The 18,120-nt window shown below is 33.2% G+C and overlaps 7 non-coding genes across 7 annotated transcripts; all 7 read right to left on the reverse strand.

Moving 5' to 3' along the window:
* TRNAP-CGG (transfer RNA proline (anticodon CGG)) lies at nucleotides 1–72 on the reverse strand. Its single transcript has one exon. It is a non-coding gene; the product is annotated as a tRNA-Pro (tRNA).
* Nucleotides 73–1,786: 1,714 nt separating this feature from the next.
* On the reverse strand, nucleotides 1,787–1,858 carry TRNAP-CGG (transfer RNA proline (anticodon CGG)). Its single transcript has one exon. It is a non-coding gene; the product is annotated as a tRNA-Pro (tRNA).
* A 1,714-nt stretch (nucleotides 1,859–3,572) lies between these two features.
* TRNAP-CGG (transfer RNA proline (anticodon CGG)) lies at nucleotides 3,573–3,644 on the reverse strand. The gene has a single exon. It is a non-coding gene; the product is annotated as a tRNA-Pro (tRNA).
* Nucleotides 3,645–5,358: 1,714 nt separating this feature from the next.
* On the reverse strand, nucleotides 5,359–5,430 carry TRNAP-CGG (transfer RNA proline (anticodon CGG)). The gene has a single exon. It is a non-coding gene; the product is annotated as a tRNA-Pro (tRNA).
* Nucleotides 5,431–7,144: 1,714 nt separating this feature from the next.
* TRNAP-CGG (transfer RNA proline (anticodon CGG)) lies at nucleotides 7,145–7,216 on the reverse strand. Its single transcript has one exon. It is a non-coding gene; the product is annotated as a tRNA-Pro (tRNA).
* Nucleotides 7,217–8,929: 1,713 nt separating this feature from the next.
* On the reverse strand, nucleotides 8,930–9,001 carry TRNAL-CAG (transfer RNA leucine (anticodon CAG)). The gene has a single exon. It is a non-coding gene; the product is annotated as a tRNA-Leu (tRNA).
* Nucleotides 9,002–17,408: 8,407 nt separating this feature from the next.
* Nucleotides 17,409–17,480, reverse strand: TRNAP-AGG (transfer RNA proline (anticodon AGG)). The gene has a single exon. It is a non-coding gene; the product is annotated as a tRNA-Pro (tRNA).
* Between the last annotated feature and the right edge of the window lie 640 nt (nucleotides 17,481–18,120).

An 18,120-nucleotide genomic window follows, 5' to 3' on the forward strand; every position in this document is an offset into this window, starting at 1 on the left:
GGGCTCATCCGGGATTTGAACCCGGGACCTCCAGCACCCGAAGCGAGAATCATACCCCTAGACCAACGAGCCATCTACCTAAGGTCTTCTCATTCAGATTTTACCATTTTTAAAGTAAAACTCAAATTATTTAATAAAAAAATGCAATAAGCTGGAAAAAAAGATGTTACATTTTAAAAATACCATAACTATTTAAAAAAATTATTTGTAGCATAGCTAAAATGTTTCCTTAAGGTCAATTTTTGGTCCAAGTATGCATATTTGGAAATTTCAGTGCCAAGATTTATGGGTTCCTATAGAGTTTTAACTTTTCTAATAGCTGGAACCTAAGACTTGTCTCATACTGTGTGCAACTTAAGCATACAGACCAAGAAGAAAGAAAAAAACAAAAACCTGCAATTAATTGTTGACCTTTTTGTTTGTCAAAAAGAGACTATTCTTTTAAGCCACTCATTGTTTCTTAGAAAAAAGCAAGGTAAGAGAAAAACCTGTAATTTCATTTTGACTGTTTTTTATTTGTCAAAATGAGACTTCTTTGAAGCCACTCAAAGTTACTTAGACAAAATGGAATCTACAGTTTACCCAATATACCACCAAATGGTTGACAGTTTACTAAATATGCATAAGTATATACTTTTTTTTATGGATTGGCAAAAGAAAAATTCACTTGATGCTTTTGACTCAGGCAATTGACATCAATCAGATAATGGAACCATGATATTTAAAAGAACCTGAGAAGATGGGCTCATCTGCGATTTAATCCCAGGACCTCTCGCACCCTAAGCGAGAATCATACCCCTATACCAACGAGCCTACTGTTCATGTATTTTCATGTATACTAATGAAATTGGAAGTGAAACTGTTGGAATACATTAGTATTTTAAAATACTATCAGATAATTGAACTAAGCACTTTTAAAGAACCTGAGAAAACAGGCTCATCCAGGATATGAACCTGGGACCTTTTGCACCCGAAGCAAGAATCATACACCCTGACCAACAAGCCACTAGCCAAATAATTTCTTATTCAGTTTTTAACATTTTTAAAGTAAAACTCTAATTATTTAAGAAAAAATGCAAATAACTGGAGAAAACACACAATTTCATTTAATGAAGATGAAATATTTTAAAAATAACATAACAACTTAAAACAAAAAATGTGTATGTAGTATTGCAAAAATAATAACTTAAGGTTACTTGTTATCCAAGTATGTATATTAGAAATGTGCAGTGCCAATATTTAGAGGTCCCAATAGAGTTTGGACTTTTTTTGATAGTTGGAACCTAAGACTTGTCACTTACTGTGTGCAACTCAAGCATGCAGACCCAGAAGAAAGACAAAATAAACACCTGCAATTTATTGATGATCTTTTTGTTAGTCATAATGATACTATTCTTTTAAGCCACTCAGGGTTATTTAGAAAAAAGAAAGGTAAGAGAAAAACCTGTAATTTCATTTTGACAGTTTTTTGTTTGTCAAAATTAGACTTTTAAGCCACTCAAGGTTACTTAGACAAAATGGAATCTATAGTTTACCCAATATACCACCAAATGGTTGACATTTTACTAAGTATGCATAAGTATATACCTTTAAAAGATGGGCTCATCCGGGATTTGTACCGGGGATCTCTCGCACCCTAAGCAAGAATCAACGAGCCCACTGTGCATATCTTTTTTATGTATATTAATGAAATTGTAAGTAAAACTGTTTGTATACATTAGTGAGTATTTTAAAATGCTATTAAATACTATCAGATATTAAGGACTTTAAAAGTACATGAAGAGATGGGCTCGTCCGGGATTTGAACCCGGGACCTCTCGCACCCGAAGCGAGAATCATACCCCTAGACCAACGAGCCATCTGCCTAAGGTCTTCTCATTCAGATTTTACCATTTTTAAAGTAAAACTCAAATTATTTAATAAAAAAATGCAATAAGCTGGAAAAAAAGATGTTACATTTTAAAAATACCATAACTATTTAAAAAAATTATTTGTAGCATAGCTAAAATGTTTCCTTAAGGTCAATTTTTGGTCCAAGTATGCATATTTGGAAATTTCAGTGCCAAGATTTATGGGTTCCTATAGAGTTTTAACTTTTCTAATAGCTGGAACCTAAGACTTGTCTCATACTGTGTGCAACTTAAGCATACAGACCAAGAAGAAAGAAAAAAACAAAAACCTGCAATTAATTGTTGACCTTTTTGTTTGTCAAAAAGAGACTATTCTTTTAAGCCACTCATTGTTTCTTAGAAAAAAGCAAGGTAAGAGAAAAACCTGTAATTTCATTTTGACTGTTTTTTATTTGTCAAAATGAGACTTCTTTGAAGCCACTCAAAGTTACTTAGACAAAATGGAATCTACAGTTTACCCAATATACCACCAAATGGTTGACAGTTTACTAAATATGCATAAGTATATACTTTTTTTTATGGATTGGCAAAAGAAAAATTCACTTGATGCTTTTGACTCAGGCAATTGACATCAATCAGATAATGGAACCATGGTATTTAAAAGAACCTGAGAAGATGGGCTCGTCTGCGATTTAATCCCAGGACCTCTCGCACCCTAAGCGAGAATCATACCCCTATACCAACGAGCCTACTGTTCATGTATTTTCATGTATACTAATGAAATTGGAAGTGAAACTGTTGGAATACATTAGTATTTTAAAATACTATCAGATAATTGAACTAAGCACTTTTAAAGAACCTGAGAAAACAGGCTCATCCAGGATATGAACCTGGGACCTTTTGCACCCGAAGCAAGAATCATACACCCTGACCAACAAGCCACTAGCCAAATAATTTCTTATTCAGTTTTTAACATTTTTAAAGTAAAACTCTAATTATTTAAGAAAAAATGCAAATAACTGGAGAAAACACACAATTTCATTTAATGAAGATGAAACATTTTAAAAATAACATAACAACTTAAAACAAAAAATGTGTATGTAGCATTGCAAAAATAATAACTTAAGGTTACTTGTTATCCAAGTATGTATATTAGAAATGTGCAGTGCCAATATTTAGAGGTCCCAATAGAGTTTGGACTTTTTTTGATAGTTGGAACCTAAGACTTGTCACATACTGTGTGCAACTCAAGCATGCAGACCCAGAAGAAAGACAAAATAAACACCTGCAATTTATTGTTGATCTTTTTGTTAGTCATAATGATACTATTCTTTTAAGCCACTCAGGGTTATTTAGAAAAAAGAAAGGTAAGAGAAAAACCTGTAATTTCATTTTGACAGTTTTTTGTTTGTCAAAATTAGACTTTTAAGCCACTCAAGGTTACTTAGACAAAATGGAATCTATAGTTTACCCAATATACCACCAAATGGTTGACATTTTACTAAGTATGCATAAGTATATACCTTTAAAAGATGGGCTCATCCGGGATTTGTACAGGGGATCTCTCGCACCCTAAGCAAGAATCAACAAGCCCACTGTGCATGTCTTTTTTATGTATATTAATGAAATTGTAAGTAAAACTGTTTGTATACATTAGTGAGTATTTTAAAATGCTATTAAATACTATCAGATATTAAGGACTTTAAAAGTACATGAAGAGATGGGCTCGTCCGGGATTTGAACCCAGGACCTCTCGCACCCGAAGCGAGAATCATACCCCTAGACCAACGAGCCACCTGCCTAAGGTCTTCTCATTCAGATTTTACCATTTTTAAAGTAAAACTCAAATTATTTAATAAAAAAATGCAATAAGCTGGAAAAAAAGATGTTACATTTTAAAAATACCATAACTATTTAAAAAAATTATTTGTAGCATAGCTAAAATGTTTCCTTAAGGTCAATTTTTGGTCCAAGTATGCATATTTGGAAATTTCAGTGCCAAGATTTATGGGTTCCTATAGAGTTTTAACTTTTCTAATAGCTGGAACCTAAGACTTGTCTCATACTGTGTGCAACTTAAGCATACAGACCAAGAAGAAAGAAAAAAACAAAAACCTGCAATTAATTGTTGACCTTTTTGTTTGTCAAAAAGAGACTATTCTTTTAAGCCACTCATTGTTTCTTAGAAAAAAGCAAGGTAAGAGAAAAACCTGTAATTTAATTTTCACTGTTTTTTATTTGTCAAAATGAGACTTCTTTGAAGCCACTCAAAGTTACTTAGACAAAATGGAATCTACAGTTTACCCAATATACCACCAAATGGTTGACAGTTTACTAAATATGCATAAGTATATACTTTTTTTTATGGATTGGCAAAAGAAAAATTCACTTGATGCTTTTGACTCAGGCAATTGACATCAATCAGATAATGGAACCATGGTATTTAAAAGAACCTGAGAAGATGGGCTCGTCTGCGATTTAATCCCAGGACCTCTCGCACCCTAAGCGAGAATCATACCCCTATACCAACGAGCCTACTGTTCATGTATTTTCATGTATACTAATGAAATTGGAAGTGAAACTGTTGGAATACATTAGTATTTTAAAATACTATCAGATAATTGAACTAAGCACTTTTAAAGAACCTGAGAAAACAGGCTCATCCAGGATATGAACCTGGGACCTTTTGCACCCGAAGCAAGAATCATACACCCTGACCAACAAGCCACTAGCCAAATAATTTCTTATTCAGTTTTTAACATTTTTAAAGTAAAACTCTAATTATTTAAGAAAAAATGCAAATAACTGGAGAAAACACACAATTTCATTTAATGAAGATGAAACATTTTAAAAATAACATAACAACTTAAAACAAAAAATGTGTATGTAGCATTGCAAAAATAATAACTTAAGGTTACTTGTTATCCAAGTATGTATATTAGAAATGTGCAGTGCCAATATTTAGAGGTCCCAATAAAGTTTGGACTTTTTTTGATAGTTGGAACCTAAGACTTGTCACATACTGTGTGCAACTCAAGCATGCAGACCCAGAAGAAAGACAAAATAAACACCTGCAATTTATTGTTGATCTTTTGGTTAGTCATAATGATACTATTCTTTTAAGCCACTCAGGGTTATTTAGAAAAAAGAAAGGTAAGAGAAAAACCTGTAATTTCATTTTGACAGTTTTTTGTTTGTCAAAATTAGACTTTTAAGCCACTCAAGGTTACTTAGACAAAATGGAATCTATAGTTTACCCAATATACCACCAAATGGTTGACATTTTACTAAGTATGCATAAGTATATACCTTTAAAAGATGGGCTCATCCGGGATTTGTACAGGGGATCTCTCGCACCCTAAGCAAGAATCAACGAGCCCACTGTGCATGTCTTTTTTATGTATATTAATGAAATTGTAAGTAAAACTGTTTGTATACATTAGTGAGTATTTTAAAATGCTATTAAATACTATCAGATATTAAGGACTTTAAAAGTACATGAAGAGATGGGCTCGTCCGGGATTTGAACCCGGGACCTCTCGCACCCGAAGCGAGAATCATACCCCTAGACCAACGAGCCACCTGCCTAAGGTCTTCTCATTCAGATTTTACCATTTTTAAAGTAAAACTCAAATTATTTAATAAAAAAATGCAATAAGCTGGAAAAAAAGATGTTACATTTTAAAAATACCATAACTATTTAAAAAAATTATTTGTAGCATAGCTAAAATGTTTCCGAAAGGTCAATTTTTGGTCCAAGTATGCATATTTGGAAATTTCAGTGCCAAGATTTATGGGTTCCTATAGAGTTTTAACTTTTCTAATAGCTGGAACCTAAGACTTGTCTCATACTGTGTGCAACTTAAGCATACAGACCAAGAAGAAAGAAAAAAACAAAAACCTGCAATTAATTGTTGACCTTTTTGTTTGTCAAAAAGAGACTATTCTTTTAAGCCACTCATTGTTTCTTAGAAAAAAGCAAGGTAAGAGAAAAACCTGTAATTTCATTTTGACTGTTTTTTATTTGTCAAAATGAGACTTCTTTGAAGCCACTCAAAGTTACTTAGACAAAATGGAATCTACAGTTTACCCAATATACCACCAAATGGTTGACAGTTTACTAAATATGCATAAGTATATACTTTTTTTTATGGATTGGCAAAAGAAAAATTCACTTGATGCTTTTGACTCAGGCAATTGACATCAATCAGATAATGGAACCATGGTATTTAAAAGAACCTGAGAAGATGGGCTCGTCTGCGATTTAATCCCAGGACCTCTCGCACCCTAAGCGAGAATCATACCCCTATACCAACGAGCCTACTGTTCATGTATTTTCATGTATACTAATGAAATTGGAAGTGAAACTGTTGGAATACATTAGTATTTTAAAATACTATCAGATAATTGAACTAAGCACTTTTAAAGAACCTGAGAAAACAGGCTCATCCAGGATATGAACCTGGGACCTTTTGCACCCGAAGCAAGAATCATACACCCTGACCAACAAGCCACTAGCCAAATAATTTCTTATTCAGTTTTTAACATTTTTAAAGTAAAACTCTAATTATTTAAGAAAAAATGCAAATAACTGGAGAAAACACACAATTTCATTTAATGAAGATGAAACATTTTAAAAATAACATAACAACTTAAAACAAAAAATGTGTATGTAGCATTGCAAAAATAATAACTTAAGGTTACTTGTTATCCAAGTATGTATATTAGAAATGTGCAGTGCCAATATTTAGAGGTCCCAATAGAGTTTGGACTTTTTTTGATAGTTGGAACCTAAGACTTGTCACATACTGTGTGCAACTCAAGCATGCAGACCCAGAAGAAAGACAAAATAAACACCTGCAATTTATTGTTGATCTTTTTGTTAGTCATAATGATACTATTCTTTTAAGCCACTCAGGGTTATTTAGAAAAAAGAAAGGTAAGAGAAAAACCTGTAATTTCATTTTGACAGTTTTTTGTTTGTCAAAATTAGACTTTTAAGCCACTCAAGGTTACTTAGACAAAATGGAATCTATAGTTTACCCAATATACCACCAAATGGTTGACATTTTACTAAGTATGCATAAGTATATACCTTTAAAAGATGGGCTCATCCGGGATTTGTACCGGGGATCTCTCGCACCCTAAGCAAGAATCAACGAGCCCACTGTGCATGTCTTTTTTATGTATATTAATGAAATTGTAAGTAAAACTGTTTGTATACATTAGTGAGTATTTTAAAATGCTATTAAATACTATCAGATATTAAGGACTTTAAAAGTACATGAAGAGATGGGCTCGTCCGGGATTTGAACCCAGGACCTCTCGCACCCGAAGCGAGAATCATACCCCTAGACCAACGAGCCACCTGCCTAAGGTCTTCTCATTCAGATTTTACCATTTTTAAAGTAAAACTCAAATTATTTAATAAAAAAATGCAATAAGCTGGAAAAAAAGATGTTACATTTTAAAAATACCATAACTATTTAAAAAAATTATTTGTAGCATAGCTAAAATGTTTCCTTAAGGTCAATTTTTGGTCCAAGTATGCATATTTGGAAATTTCAGTGCCAAGATTTATGGGTTCCTATAGAGTTTTAACTTTTCTAATAGCTGGAACCTAAGACTTGTCTCATACTGTGTGCAACTTAAGCATACAGACCAAGAAGAAAGAAAAAAACAAAAACCTGCAATTAATTGTTGACCTTTTTGTTTGTCAAAAAGAGACTATTCTTTTAAGCCACTCATTGTTTCTTAGAAAAAAGCAAGGTAAGAGAAAAACCTGTAATTTCATTTTGACTGTTTTTTATTTGTCAAAATGAGACTTCTTTGAAGCCACTCAAAGTTACTTAGACAAAATGGAATCTACAGTTTACCCAATATACCACCAAATGGTTGACAGTTTACTAAATATGCATAAATATATACTTTTTTTAAGGATTGGCAAAAGAAAAATTCACTTGATACTTTTGACCCAGGCAATTGACATCAATCAGATAATGGAACCATGGTATTTAAAAGAACCTGAGAAGATGGGCTCGTCTGCGATTTAATCCCAGGACCTCTCGCACCCTAAGCGAGAATCATACCCCTATACCAACGAGCCTACTGTTCATGTATTTTCATGTATACTAATGAAATTGGAAGTGAAACTGTTGGAATACATTAGTATTTTAAAATACTATCAGATAATTGAACTAAGCACTTTTAAAGAACCTGAGAAAACAGGCTCATCCAGGATATGAACCTGGGACCTTTTGCACCCGAAGCAAGAATCATACACCCTGACCAACAAGCCACTAGCCAAATAATTTCTTATTCAGTTTTTAACATTTTTAAAGTAAAACTCTAATTATTTAAGAAAAAATGCAAATAACTGGAGAAAACACACAATTTCATTTAATGAAGATGAAACATTTTAAAAATAACATAACAACTTAAAACAAAAAATGTGTATGTAGCATTGCAAAAATAATAACTTAAGGTTACTTGTTATCCAAGTATGTATATTAGAAATGTGCAGTGCCAATATTTAGAGGTCCCAATAGAGTTTGGACTTTTTTTGATAGTTGGAACCTAAGACTTGTCACATACTGTGTGCAACTCAAGCATGCAGACCCAGAAGAAAGACAAAATAAACACCTGCAATTTATTGTTGATCTTTTTGTTAGTCATAATGATACTATTCTTTTAAGCCACTCAGGGTTATTTAGAAAAAAGAAAGGTAAGAGAAAAACCTGTAATTTCATTTTGACAGTTTTTTGTTTGTCAAAATTAGACTTTTAAGCCACTCAAGGTTACTTAGACAAAATGGAATCTATAGTTTACCCAATATACCACCAAATGGTTGACATTTTACTAAGTATGCATAAGTATATACCTTTAAAAGATGGGCTCATCCGGGATTTGTACCGGGGATCTCTCGCACCCTAAGCAAGAATCAACGAGCCCACTGTGCATGTCTTTTTTATGTATATTAATGAAATTGTAAGTAAAACTGTTTGTATACATTAGTGAGTATTTTAAAATGCTATTAAATACTATCAGATATTAAGGACTTTAAAAGTACATGAAGAGATGGGCTCGTCCGGGATTTGAACCCAGGACCTCTCGCACCTGAAGCGAGAATCATACCCCTAGACCAACGAGCCACCTGCCTAAGGTCTTCTCATTCAGATTTTACCATTTTTAAAGTAAAACTCAAATTATTTAATAAAAAAATGCAATAAGCTGGAAAAAAAGATGTTACATTTTAAAAATACCATAACTATTTAAAAAAATTATTTGTAGCATAGCTAAAATGTTTCCTTAAAGTCAATTTTTGGTCCAAGTATGCATATTTGGAAATTTCAGTGCCAAGATTTATGGGTTCCTATAGAGTTTTAACTTTTCTAATAGCTGGAACCTAAGACTTGTCTCATACTGTGTGCAACTTAAGCATACAGACCAAGAAGAAAGAAAAAAACAAAAACCTGCAATTAATTGTTGACCTTTTTGTTTGTCAAAAAGAGACTATTCTTTTAAGCCACTCATTGTTTCTTAGAAAAAAGCAAGGTAAGAGAAAAACCTGTAATTTCATTTTGACTGTTTTTTATTTGTCAAAATGAGACTTCTTTGAAGCCACTCAAAGTTACTTAGACAAAATGGAATCTACAGTTTACCCAATATACCACCAAATGGTTGACAGTTTACTAAATATGCATAAATATATACTTTTTTTAAGGATTGGCAAAAGAAAAATTCACTTGATGCTTTTGACCCAGGCAATTGACATCAATCAGATAATGGAACCATGGTATTTAAAAGAACCTGAGAAGATGGGCTCGTCTGCGATTTAATCCCAGGACCTCTCGCACCCTAAGCGAGAATCATACCCCTATACCAACGAGCCTACTGTTCATGTATTTTCATGTATACTAATGAAATTGGAAGTGAAACTGTTGGAATACATTAGTATTTTAAAATACTATCAGATAATTGAACTAAGCACTTTTAAAGAACCTGAGAAAACAGGCTCATCCAGGATATGAACCTGGGACCTTTTGCACCCGAAGCAAGAATCATACACCCTGACCAACAAGCCACTAGCCAAATAATTTCTTATTCAGTTTTTAACATTTTTAAAGTAAAACTCTAATTATTTAAGAAAAAATGCAAATAACTGGAGAAAACACACAATTTCATTTAATGAAGATGAAACATTTTAAAAATAACATAACAACTTAAAACAAAAAATGTGTATGTAGCATTGCAAAAATAATAACTTAAGGTTACTTGTTATCCAAGTATGTATATTAGAAATGTGCAGTGCCAATATTTAGAGGTACCAATAGAGTTTGGACTTTTTTTGATAGTTGGAACCTAAGACTTGTCACATACTGTGTGCAACTCAAGCATGCAGACCCAGAAGAAAGACAAAATAAACACCTGCAATTTATTGTTGATCTTTTTGTTAGTCATAATGATACTATTCTTTTAAGCCACTCAGGGTTATTTAGAAAAAAGAAAGGTAAGAGAAAAACCTGTAATTTCATTTTGACAGTTTTTTGTTTGTCAAAATTAGACTTTTAAGCCACTCAAGGTTACTTAGACAAAATGGAATCTATAGTTTACCCAATATACCACCAAATGGTTGACATTTTACTAAGTATGCATAAGTATATACCTTTAAAAGATGGGCTCATCCGGGATTTGTACCGGGGATCTCTCGCACCCTAAGCAAGAATCAACGAGCCCACTGTGCATGTCTTTTTTATGTATATTAATGAAATTGTAAGTAAAACTGTTTGTATACATTAGTGAGTATTTTAAAATTCTATTAAATACTATCAGATATTAAGGACTTTAAAAGTACATGAAGAGATGGGCTCGTCTGGGATTTGAACTCGGGACCTCTCGCACCCGAAGCGAGAATCATACCCCTAGACCAACGAGCCATCTGCCTAAGGTCTTCTCATTCAGATTTTACCATTTTTAAAGTAAAACTCAAATTATTTAATAAAAAAATGCAATAAGCTGGAAAAAAAAGATGTTACATTTTAAAAATACCATAACTATTTAAAAAAATTATTTGTAGCATAGCTAAAATGTTTCCTTAAGGTCAATTTTTGGTCCAAGTATGCATATTTGGAAATTTCAGTGCCAAGATTTATGGGTTCCTATAGAGTTTTAACTTTTCTAATAGCTGGAACCTAAGACTTGTCTCATACTGTGTGCAACTTAAGCATACAGACCAAGAAGAAAGAAAAAAACAAAAACCTGCAATTAATTGTTGACCTTTTTGTTTGTCAAAAAGAGACTATTCTTTTAAGCCACTCATTGTTTCTTAGAAAAAAGCAAGGTAAGAGAAAAACCTGTAATTTCATTTTGACTGTTTTTTATTTGTCAAAATGAGACTTCTTTGAAGCCACTCAAAGTTACTTAGACAAAATGGAATCTACAGTTTACCCAATATACCACCAAATGGTTGACAGTTTACTAAATATGCATAAGTATATACTTTTTTTTATGGATTGGCAAAAGAAAAATTCACTTGATGCTTTTGACTCAGGCAATTGACATCAAACAGATAATGGAACCATGGTATTTAAAAGAACCTGAGAAGATGGGCTTGTCTGCGATTTGATCCCAGGACCTCTCGCACCCTAAGCGAGAATCATACCCCTATACCAACGAGCCTACTGTTCATGTATTTTCATGTATACTAATGAAATTGGAAGTGAAACTGTTGGAATACATTAATATTTTAAAATACTATCAGATAATTGAACTAAGCACTTTTAAAGAACCTGAGAAAACAGGCTCATCCAGGATATGAACTTGGGACCTTTTGCACCCGAAGCAAGAATCATACACCCTGACCAACAAGCCACTAGCCAAATAATTTCTTATTCAGTTTTTAACATTTTTAAAGTAAAACTCTAATTATTTAAGAAAAAATGCAAATAACTGGAGAAAACACACAATTTCATTTAATGAAGATGAAACATTTTAAAAATAACATAACAACTTAAAACAAAAAATGTGTATGTAGCATTGCAAAAATAATAACTTAAGGTTACTTGTTATCCAAGTATGTATATTAGAAATGTGCAGTGCCAATATTTAGAGGTACCAATAGAGTTTGGACTTTTTTTGATAGTTGGAACCTAAGACTTGTCACATACTGTGTGCAACTCAAGCATGCAGACCCAGAAGAAAGACAAAATAAACACCTGCAATTTATTGTTGATCTTTTTGTTAGTCATAATGATACTATTCTTTTAAGCCACTCAGGGTTATTTAGAAAAAAGAAAGGTAAGAGAAAAACCTGTAATTTCATTTTGACAGTTTTTTGTTTGTCAAAATTAGACTTTTAAGCCACTCAAGGTTACTTAGACAAAATGGAATCTATAGTTTACCCAATATACCACCAAATGGTTGACATTTTACTAAGTATGCATAAGTATATACCTTTAAAAGATGGGCTCATCCGGGATTTGTACCGGGGATCTCTCGCACCCTAAGCAAGAATCAACGAGCCCACTGTGCATGTCTTTTTTATGTATATTAATGAAATTGTAAGTAAAACTGTTTGTATACATTAGTGAGTATTTTAAAATTCTATTAAATACTATCAGATATTAAGGACTTTAAAAGTACATGAAGAGATGGGCTCGTCTGGGATTTGAACTCGGGACCTCTCGCACCCGAAGCGAGAATCATACCCCTAGACCAACGAGCCATCTGCCTAAGGTCTTCTCATTCAGATTTTACCATTTTTAAAGTAAAACTCAAATTATTTAATAAAAAAATGGAATAAGCTGGAAAAAAAAGATGTTACATTTTAAAAATACCATAACTATTTAAAAAAATTATTTGTAGCATAGCTAAAATGTTTCCTTAAGGTCAATTTTTGGTCCAAGTATGCATATTTGGAAATTTCAGTGCCAAGATTTATGGGTTCCTATAGAGTTTTAACTTTTCTAATAGCTGGAACCTAAGACTTGTCTCATACTGTGTGCAACTTAAGCATACAGACCAAGAAGAAAGAAAAAAACAAAAACCTGCAATTAATTGTTGACCTTTTTGTTTGTCAAAAAGAGACTATTCTTTTAAGCCACTCATTGTTTCTTAGAAAAAAGCAAGGTAAGAGAAAAACCTGTAATTTCATTTTGACTGTTTTTTATTTGTCAAAATGAGACTTCTTTGAAGCCACTCAAAGTTACTTAGACAAAATGGAATCTACAGTTTACCCAATATACCACCAAATGGTTGACAGTTTACTAAATATGCATAAGTATATACTTTTTTTTATGGATTGGCAAAAGAAAAATTCACTTGATGCTTTTGACTCAGGCAATTGACATCAAACAGATAATGGAACCATGGTATTTAAAAGAACCTGAGAAGATGGGCTTGTCTGCGATTTGATCCCAGGACCTCTCGCACCCTAAGCGAGAATCATACCCCTATACCAACGAGCCTACTGTTCATGTATTTTCATGTATACTAATGAAATTGGAAGTGAAACTGTTGGAATACATTAGTATTTTAAAATACTATCAGATAATTGAACTAAGCACTTTTAAAGAACCTGAGAAAACAGGCTCATCCAGGATATGAGCCTGGGACCTTTTGCACCCGAAGCAAGAATCATACACCCTGACCAACAAGCCACTAGCCAAATAATTTCTTATTCAGTTTTTAACATTTTTAAAGTAAAACTCTAATTATTTAAGAAAAAATGCAAATAACTGGAGAAAACACACAATTTCATTTAATGAAGATGAAACATTTTAAAAATAACATAACAACTTAAAACAAAAAAATGTGTATGTAGCATTGCAAAAATAATAACTTAAGGTTACTTGTTATCCAAGTATGTATATTAGAAATGTGCAGTGCCAATATTTAGAGGTACCAATAGAGTTTGGACTTTTTTTGATAGTTGGAACCTAAGACTTGTCACATACTGTGTGCAACTCAAGCATGCAGACCCAGAAGAAAGACAAAATAAACACCTGCAATTTATTGTTGATCTTTTTGTTAGTCATAATGATACTATTCTTTTAAGCCACTCAGGGTTATTTAGAAAAAAGAAAGGTAAGAGAAAAACCTGTAATTTCATTTTGACAGTTTTTTGTTTGTCAAAATTAGACTTTTAAGCCACTCAAGGTTACTTAGACAAAATGGAATCTATAGTTTACCCAATATACCACCAAATGGTTGACATTTTACTAAGTATGCATAAGTATATACCTTTAAAAGATGGGCTCATCCGGGATTTGTACCGGGGATCTCTCGCACCCTAAGCAAGAATCAATGAGCCCACTGTGCATGTCTTTTTTATGTATATTAATGAAATTGTAAGTAAAACTGTTTGTATATTAAATACTAATAAATCAGATATTAAGGACTTTAAAAGTACATGAAGAAATGGGCTCGTCCGGGATTTGAACCCGGGATCTCTCGCACCCGAAGCGAGAACCATACCCCTAGACCAACTAGACATCTGCCTAAAGTGTTCTCATTCAGATTTTACCATTTTTAAAGTAAAACTCAAATTTTTTAATAAAAAAATGCAATAAGCTGGAAAAAAAAGATGTTACATTTTAAAAATACCATAACAATTTAAAAAAATTATTTGTAGCATAGCTAAAATGTTTCCTTAAGGTAAATTTTTGGTCCAAGTATGCATATTTGGAAATTTCAGTGCCAAGATTTATGGGTTCCTATAGAGTTTTAACTTTTCTGATAGCTGGAACCTAAGACTTGTCTCATACTGTGTGCAACTTAAGCATACAGACCAAGAAGATAGAAAAAAACAAAAACCTGCAATTAATTGTTGATCTTTTTGTTTGTCAAAAAGAGACTATTCTTTTTCTTTTTCTTTTATTTATATATTTTTTTAACTCCGCCATTGTTCTAAATTGTCTTATGCAGTGCCTTGTAATAGGTATTTATAAACAGTAACTATGGAGAGAGAGAGTCTCCATCTAACCGTTGTTATAATTAGTGTTTAAACAACCAAAGGTGTCTTGAAGGAATTGCCTTGTAAAAGGTTAATTTCTGATTGTGCTGATTGTATTGATTAAACATGTGGGTGGTTTATTATGAACACCTTAAATAGAGTGCACATTGCCATTGGAGTCATCTTTGAAAAAGTCACGGGTCACGTGACGAAATGCGTCAGGACTCCTCCCCCTCATTCCTCACTGATTGATTGCAATTTTTGGGACTCTCCGCACGGCTCCAGCTCACCATCTACAAGAGCTAACAGTGCGGGTTCCAGCACAGGATAAAGCCGTACTCTCAGCTCCGAGCGGCGTCAGTGGGTAACTATCAGCCTCTCTCCCCTACATTTCCAACGGACGGTGCCAGTCCAAGGAGATCGAGGCGTCCCACTAAGTAATCGATCCCTGCAGCGGGCTTCTCATCACAGCAGCCGCACACCTGTCTCTCCCCACACACTGCAACGGGCGGTGCACGCCCAGGGACAACAGGTTCAAACAGCGGGATCCCGGCCAGCACAGCTAATACTCTCCATTCTGCTATCCAATTTGGGCCTTCTGGACTTACCCGAGGACGCTCGGGACCTCTCAGCTCCATTGGAGAGGTAATTTAACAACTCACTATTACCCACATTGGCTCCTGGAACTTTGAGATGTTTCAGAATACAGCTCTTGAATATTGAGCCTATGATTGTATTCAATATATATATTCAACTTTCACATTTAGCAATTGTGTTTCACTGAACATCTAACAGTGTCAAACAACAGCCTTGGCAACATTACTGCAACAATTGTTACAATTATTCTGCTGCTAATCATTTAGTTGACATTGTTTGTTGATACGCATATACAACTGATGTGAGCTCAAAACATTACTGATACAGCAATTCAGTGAGGATAGGGTCTTATGTGAGATATATATCTTGTATTTAGTGCATTTTTTATTGTATCTTAATAAATATATTTTTTATAATATTCTTTCTGACCCTTTGGTTGTGAATTAATCTAGGATCACAGTGTCAGTAAGTGTTGAGCGCTTCTATTTTCTCCCGTTTCCTCTCCAGCTCATCAGCTTAGGAGTAACACACTACTCCTTATAGAGGCGCACACACTTTTGACACTTGTAATCCCATTTTTAAGACATTAGATCTGTTTAAATTTATTTTAGTTAATTGATAGACATTTGCGCAGCAAAAAATCTCCCTTCCTCTTTCTTATTCTTTTAAGCTACTCATTGTTTCTTAGAAAAAAGCAAGGTAAGAGAAAAACCTGTAATTTCATTTTGACTGTTTTTTATTTGTCAAAATGAGACTTCTTTGAAGCCACTCAAAGTTACTTAGACAAAATGGAATCTACAGTTTACCCAATATACCACCAAATGGTTGACAGTTTACTAAATATGCATAAGTATATACTTTTTTTATGGATTGGCAAAATAAAAATTCACTTGATGCTTTTGACTCAGGCAATTGACATCAATCAGATAATGGAACCATGGTATTTAAAAGAACCTGAGAAGATGGGCTCATCTGCGATTTAATCCCAGTACCTCTCGCACCCTAAGCGAGAATCATACCCCTATACCAACGAGCCTACTGTTCATGTATTTTCATGTATACTAATGAAATTGGAAGTGAAACTGTTGGAATACATTAGTATTTTAAAATACTATCAGATAATTGAACTAAGCACTTTTAAAGAACCTGAGAAAACAGGCTCATCCAGGATATGAACCTGGGACCTTTTGCACCCAAAGCAAGAATCATACACCCTGACCAACAAGCCACTAGCCAAATAATTTCTTATTAAGTTTTTAACATTTTTAAAGTAAAACTCTAATTATTTAAGAAAAAATGCAAATAACTGGAGAAAACACACAATTTCATTTAATGAAGATGAAACATTTTAAAAATAACATAACAACTTAAAACAAAAAATGTGTATGTAGCATTGCAAAAATAATAACTTAAGGTTACTTGTTATCCAAGTATGTATATTAGAAATGTGCAGTGCCACTATTTAGAGGTCCCAATAGAGTTTGGACTTTTTTTGATAGTTGGAACCTAAGACTTGTCACATACTGTGTGCAACTCAAGCATGCAGACCCAGAAGAAAGACAAAATAAACACCTGCAATTTATTGTTGATCTTTTTGTTAGTCATAATGATACTATTCTTTTAAGCCACTCAGGGTTATTTAGAAAAAAGAAAGGTAAGAGCAAAACCTGTAATTTCATTTTGACAGTTTTTTGTTTGTCAAAATTAGACTTTTAAGCCACTCAAGGTTACTTAGACAAAATGGAATCTATAGTTTACCCAATATACCACCAAATGGTTGACATTTTACTAAGTATGCATAAGTATATACCTTTAAAAGATGGGCTCATCCGGGATTTGTACCGGGGATCTCTCGCACCCTAAGCAAGAATCAACGAGCCCACTGTGCATGTCTTTTTTATGTATATTAATGAAATTGTAAGTAAAACTGTTTGTATACATTAGTGAGTATTTTAAAATGCTATTAAATACTATCAGATATTAAGGACTTTAAAAGTACATGAAGAGATGGGCTCGTCCGGGATTTGAACCCGGGACCTCTCGCACCCTAAGCGAGAATCATACCCCTAGACCAACGAGCCACCTGCCTAAGGTCTTCTCATTCAGATTTTACCATTTTTAAAGTAAAACTCAAATTATTTAATAAAAAATGCAATAAGCTGGAAAAAAAGATGTTACATTTTAAAAATACCATAACTATTTAAAAAAATTATTTGTAGCATAGCTAAAATGTTTCCTTAAAGTCAATTTTTGGTCCAAGTATGCATATTTGGAAATTTCAGTGCCAAGATTTATGGGTTCCTATAGAGTTTTAACTTTTCTAATAGCTGGAACCTAAGACTTGTCTCATACTGTGTGCAACTTAAGCATACAGACCAAGAAGAAAGAAAAAAACAAAAACCTGCAATTAATTGTTGACCTTTTTGTTTGTCAAAAAGAGACTATTCTTTTAAGCCACTCATTGTTTCTTAGAAAAAAGCAAGGTAAGAGAAAAACCTGTAATTTCATTTTGACTGTTTTTTATTTGTCAAAATGAGACTTCTTTGAAGCCACTCAAAGTTACTTAGACAAAATGGAATCTACAGTTTACCCAATATACCACCAAATGGTTGACAGTTTACTAAATATGCATAAGTATATACTTTTTTTTATGGATTGGCAAAAGAAAAATTCACTTGATGCTTTTGACTCAGGCAATTGACATCAATCAGATAATGGAAC

The sequence above is a fragment of the Pseudophryne corroboree genome, unplaced genomic scaffold (assembly GCF_028390025.1).
Source record: "Pseudophryne corroboree isolate aPseCor3 unplaced genomic scaffold, aPseCor3.hap2 scaffold_1549, whole genome shotgun sequence".
Classification (NCBI taxonomy): Eukaryota; Metazoa; Chordata; class Amphibia; order Anura; family Myobatrachidae; genus Pseudophryne; species Pseudophryne corroboree.